At 37.8% G+C, this 6,415-nt stretch overlaps 1 long non-coding RNA gene across 1 annotated transcript; it reads left to right on the top strand.

Annotated features, from left to right (window-relative positions):
• Window positions 1-534: 534 nt before the first annotated feature.
• LOC107771349 (uncharacterized) lies at window positions 535-5,887 on the top strand. The gene is made up of 2 exons (XR_001644810.2): window positions 535-5,296; window positions 5,627-5,887. It is a non-coding gene; the product is annotated as an uncharacterized LOC107771349 (long non-coding RNA).
• Window positions 5,888-6,415: the final 528 nt, after the last annotated feature.

Here is a 6,415-nt window from a genome sequence, read left to right as displayed (position 1 = left end):
GGCTCGGTCACATTCCCTCCCTTTCCATAAGTGTAGTCCGTCCAAGTAATGGTCGGGTCAAAAACACGTCTAGTCGTTCTTTGTCGGAAAACTCTTCGTGTTTCCAGTCAAAGAGGGCAGCTGTAAGCACGTGATTTTTGACCCTCCCCGAGAATTTTCACATTTTTAGCGTGAATATGTGAAATTGGGTCTAATATAGCCATTTTAACTATTTTTACTTTATTTCGTTGCAAAAAGAAAATTTCAAAAAATACATATATAAATTTTAGTTTATGGATCTCATAAACTTGAAAAAATACAAAAATTGCACTTTATTTTGGTATTTTATATAATTTCGAAAATTACAAAAATATAGTTCTATTAAGGTTTTATAATCATTTTTAACTTTGAAAAATACAAAAATATTACTTCATATTTTATCTTAATATTTTAAAAAAAAATGAAAATTACAAAAATAGTTTTATTAATATTTTGTAGCTACTTTAAATCTTGAAAAAATATTTAAAAAATATATAGTTTTGTTTGAATACTAGTCTTATTTTTGTAGTTATTTTGCTTACATAGGACTAGTTAAGCAACGTATTCCTATTTCTCGGGTCCGGGCAAAAGAATAATATTCGGGTTCAAGCTACCCGGTTTTAGGCCTAATTTTCGGACCTAGCCCATAATAAACCGTGTCCAGGACACGTGGGGAACCCCACCACGCGTGGGGGACATATGCCTCGAACCCCACCACGCGTGGGGCTCATTTTCATGGGCAAAGCATTACAAAACACGGACAGACTTTGAGGGATGGGGGACTTTTAAAAAAAAAAATTGAAAAAAAGGACTACTGTTGGTCTTTCTTCTTGATAAAGAAGAAAGAAAGGAAACCTAGGGGGGGGGGGAACGAACTGAAGGAGGATTTTTGAATTGAAGAAAAAAAGGACTTTGGAATTTTTTGGAAGGGACTGTGGATCGTCTTCTTCCTCCTTCTTAAAAACCAAAAAAACCCTACTTCCCCCGCGTCAAAACTCAACCTCGCGGACCACCCCCTCGTCGTCCAAACACCACCACCCTACTAATCAAACCACCATAACCTGCTGCCCAGTTCCGGCGACCACGACCACCCCTCCAGTCCGTCGACCTCCATAACCGCTGCCCAGTTCCGTCGACCACGACCACCCCTCCAGTCCGTCGACCTCCATAACCGCTGCCCAGTTCCGTCGACCACGACCACTCCTCCATTGCTGCTGCTTCACGTTCTTCTTCATCTATACTACCCAAACCAGTCGCGAACCACCCCCAGCGCACCAGCCTCGTCGTCGTTGCCCTTCGACTGCCGTTACCCGAAAAAAAAAATAGTAGTTTCATCGCCTCCCTTCGAGCAGCAGTTGTGGCTGCGTTTGCTGCGTCGCATCACCCAAACAACCCACAGTCCGTCAAGGTCGTCGAAAGAGAGAAGATGAGTGTCGAGGTCATTGACAATCTTGGTTCGAGTCGTCGGTTCCGTTGAGGTCGTCGTTGTTCGTCGAGTCCGTCCGTTGAAGTCGATGTAGAGGTTTGGTCCCTGGTTCTATCCGTCTCTGTTTGTTCAGGTTAGTAAACTTCAAGCATTAGACAAGGAAATGTTACGGAATGTTCAAAAAAAAAATGCAATATAGAAATTGGTATGGTAACTTTCTGCCCATGTTTCACCGTATGCATTTTATTCATTTTTGCGTTGTGTTATTCTTGTTTTTTTGATGTCATTTAATTAAGTTGGGCTAGTTGTTCTTGACACAAGTTTGACGTTAATTTATTCGTGGTCCTTTGTTTAGTTCGTTCGGACAAAATTAGCATTAGTACTTGTTGTTACCACTTCCGAAACACCCATTCACTAGATTCATTTTATTAAATTTTGACAAGTTATGAGATTTTAGTTGTAAAGAAGCCGTAAGGTTTAGTATTGTTAACGGCGTGAAAATGGTATCCTTTTTTAAAAAAATATATAAAAAAATAAAAAATGAATAATAATAATAAAAACGAGACTAGCTTCGCCAAATAAAAATGTACAAAGTGCGGAGCCCTCGCAAAATATATGTATTAAATACTTAGATTCCGGGACGGGCCGTTTAGCAAATTTCACGGCCCTCCCCAAAAATAATAATGCGCTAGTTGCTTTAGGCGCGCCTTTAATAATTTAATTTTCCTAAACTCGGGTGCACATTTATGTGACCCAAATCTAAATCTCAACGGAATCGAAATGTGTCTCTACTCACGGGTATATTGATTATGGCGTGGCTCGAGATGCATTTCCATGACGTTGTAAATTCCTTTTAATAATAAATGAGACGAGCCTCGACAAACAAAATGTAGAAGCTGCGGGGCCCTCTAAATGTATATATATGTTAAAAATACTTAGAATCCGGGACATGCCGTTTAGCAAATTTTACGGCCTTCCCCAAAATAAATACGCTAGTCGCTTTAAGCGCGCCTTTAATAATTTAATTTCCTTAAACTCGGGTGCACATTGATGTGACCCAAATCCAAATCTCAACGGAGTCAAAGTGTGTCGATAACCACGGGTACATTGATTGTAGCGCGGTTCGAGATACATTTTCACAACGTTGCAATTCTTGATAAAAACAATAATAATAAAGCGGTTAAAAGATAAAATTTGCACATAAGTTCATATTGTATTTAAAATCAGATAATCAAGCCAAATATAACAGTTGAGCGACCGTGCTAGGACCACGGAACTCGGGAATGCCTAACACCTTCTCCCGGGTTAACAGAATTCCTTATCTAGATTTCTGGTACGCAGACTGTAATATAGAGTCATTATTTTCCTCGATTCGGGATTAAAATTGGTGACTTGGGACACCGTAAATCTCCCAAGTGGCGACTCTGAAATAAACAAATAAATCCCGTTTCGATTGTCCTTTAATTGGAAAAAACTCCCCTGCGCCCCTCGGGCGCGGAAAAAGGAGGTGTGACAGTCGGGGAAGAAGACGAAGGACGTTATTTAATTAGGGGTATAGCGTCTTCATTTCATACGCTATGTATAGCGTATGAAATGAAGACGCTATATATGGCAGTCAAATCGTCAGGTAATATAGCGTTCAAATACAAGGCGCTATACTTTAACGGCAAAAGTTACCGTTAAGGTATAGCGTCTTGTATTTGAACGCTATACATAGAAAGGTAACTTTTTTTTTACACTTATTAATGTATTTTGAGTCCAAAAAAACAATATTTATGTTCCGACTGCAAAAGTAGCTAGTGTAGCAAAACACTTTTACACTAAAACAAATAGTATTATAGGAGAATCATAATTGTAATTACACAACTTTAATCAAACCATACATAGGTGAACCCAGTAGCAACAGCCTCTCAGGTCTCCACTTTGGCATTTCTAATAGCTCCTTCATTCAGTTTACATTCTCAAAATCCCATATTTTGGAATCTAAAAATACTAGTACATCTTACTGGCAAGAGCTTTACTTAACAACAAAACAAGAATGCAACAAGCATGTTATGAATTATCCAGTAAACTACAATGACTTACAGCAAGAGCTAAATGACAATCACCATAGTCAAAGGCATCGTGTACAATGATGAGATCTTCATTTCCATACGGAAAGAAACTAAGGTGCTGACTGTTGAATATCAAACAAAGTTTTACTTTTCCGAGAGGAAAGTTTGTAGATCAAAAAAATAAATGGAATGTATCGGCAAAAGAGATTAACTGACTCCATGAACTATCTTCACTTTCTAAGAAAGAGATGGATTAACAATTCAACCTTAGCAACTATAAGAGAAACTACTGCTATCAGTATCCTGCAAGTTCACAATTAGCCATAATTTTAGTGTGCTAGCATGAGATCGTGTGAGACCTTGAACCGAGAAATCTATAGAATAATATTGTTGATGATTAGACTTCCATTAGCAGAAATACATAAGTTTTCCCAAAAATCTGCAACCAATAAGATCACACTGCTTCGCTAGGCCAATTAAGCATTTTGGTTTAAGAGATACGTCATTCTCTTAGGTTTTAGCTCTTGTTTAATTATCTCTCATGGTGTCATACTGATGGGGTTTCCAGCAGCTGTAGCGATATCTGCTTACACTCTTCTTTTTTGCTGGTCTTCCCTAATCTTTGCTTTTAGCATCTTGGATAATGTCTTTCTTCAACCGGTTCAATCTCTGATCTTTACCTGATCAGACTCAATATAACTGTCTGTGAATCCTACCTTCTATATATGAACTTATGAAAGAAAAAATGTTGTACCTTGTTTGATTGGTTTGTTTTTGTGCCTTTAGGAAATTATTTGTAATGACCCGACCAGTCATTTTGAGCTTTAGCATTCAGTTCGGCGGTATTGAGACCTTGATTAGCTACATATAATGCATTATAACTTGCGTTTATGGTTGGTGTTGTTGTTTGAGAGGTTCAAGATTGATTTGGAAAAGTGATTCTTAATTTAGAAGCTTTAAGTTGGAAGAGTTGACCAATGTTTGACTTTTGAGTAGATAACCTCAGATCAGAGTTTTGGTTGTTTCGATAGACTCAAATGGTGATTTTGACTTAGGCACATGCCCGTATTTGATTTCTGAGGTTCCTAGGTGAGTTTGAGGATAATTGTCGAAAGTTGGCGCTTGAAGGTGTTGGAATTGGCTAAGCTTGACTTAGAGTGGACTTTGGTGATATTGGATTCTGTTTGGTGTTTCGAGCCTTGGAAGGAGGGGGGGGGGGTCGTGTTGTCATATTAGACTTGTGTGTGAAATTTGGAGAAATTCCGTGAGGTGTTTAAGAGTGATTCAGACACTTGAGTTGCATACTAGTTAAGTTTAAGAATTTGAGTTGGCCACAGTCAAATAGTGGACTCGAGCTCAAATTAATGATTTAAATATTTAACATATTTGTCTGATGACTGTGGACTTGTTCGCAAATTTTACTTAGATTCTGATGAGTTTCAAATGGGTTTGAGTTTTGTTGCGCTCTTATTTGGTGTTTTGATGTTATTTTTTTGACATAAAGGGCACTATATTGACCAAATGATATCTAAATTTTGTTTTACTGAACCATTAGATTAGTATTGTGATTTCGAAGTCATAGCATTAAGAATCGTCGAATTCCGAGATCGTATGAGAGAGTTATGCTCATTTAAGTATTGAAAAAGATTGCTGGTTTCTGATGCGAACTTTTGTTCTTCGCAAATGCGAGGAGGGATCCGCGAACACAAAGAAGGAATTTGGGTTGATCGGTCAATGCAAAAATTTCTTTTCGTGAAGGAGAAGGTGTCCCGCGAAGGCGATAAACAAAAATCACCTGGTCAGTGTTTTAAATTCGCAAATCGCACATTATAAGTATTTTAAGCATAGTTTGAGTTTCAGAGCTCGGTTTAAGGCATTCTTCTCATTTTTGAAAGAGGGTAAGTAATTAAGCTTAATTTTGATATTTTTCCAAGATTATTTCCGTTAGTTATCGTTTTATATGTATTGGATTGTCGAAATTGGGATTTGAGCCCCAAGGTGGAGAAATGGTAAATTCTTAATTTGAGGGGTTGCCATTTGTTTACTTTTCGTGTGGGATTGAGAATTTGCTTCTAGTTGATAAATTATGAGCTTTTGAGCATGTTTTGACTAGTTTGCATGTTTTCAGGTTAGTTTTGAATTATTCAGCATTGATTTGAGGTATTAGAGCGTTGTTGGAGTTGATTATCAAATTTCGGATCAAGACAAGTCTCTTGCCTAATCTTGTAAGAGGGAACTTATCTTCGTAGGTATTCTATTTGCTATATGTTATGTGTTATAGGAGCTACGTAAATATGAGGTGAAAACCGTCCATGTGTATACTAGATTTGTATATGTCTGGATAGACTTAGACTTATATCATGCTTTAGCTATACTATTTGAGTTAATATATCCTGTTTAAATGCTTTAATTTATGATTTAACTTGAGAGTAGACTTGCGTAGTTTACCAAGCTTTGCTATTTTGGAGACATGGCGCTCTACTTGATTAGCTGCGGAAATTATATCCTCTCTTATAATTTACTCTCATGTTCTATTTATTTGTCCGGAAATTTCATGATTTATTAACCGGTACGCATATTCGCGAGTTGTGCTAATGATCCGACGAGAGTTTCACTACACTTATGGAATCGGGCATTTTCCCTCGGCAGTATTATGAAATATTCTTATGGGAGCGATCCTTTCTCTTCAATGGTATTATGAGATACACTTATGGATCCGGTCGTACAACCTCAGCAACATCATGTAACACCATTCTTATGGGATCAGATTGTTTGCCTCGACAATATTATGACAATCATATGGGAGCGGGCCGTTCGTTTCGATAGTATTATGAGATACACTTATGGATCGGGTCATACGACCTCAACAGTATCATGTAACACCATTCTTTTGGGATCAACCCGTTTTCCTCGGCAG

The sequence above is a fragment of the Nicotiana tabacum genome, chromosome 10, assembly GCF_000715075.1.
Source record: "Nicotiana tabacum cultivar K326 chromosome 10, ASM71507v2, whole genome shotgun sequence".
Classification (NCBI taxonomy): domain Eukaryota; kingdom Viridiplantae; phylum Streptophyta; class Magnoliopsida; order Solanales; family Solanaceae; genus Nicotiana; species Nicotiana tabacum.
Note: the sequence above shows the minus strand (reverse complement) of the source record. Positions and strands in the feature narration are given on the sequence as shown.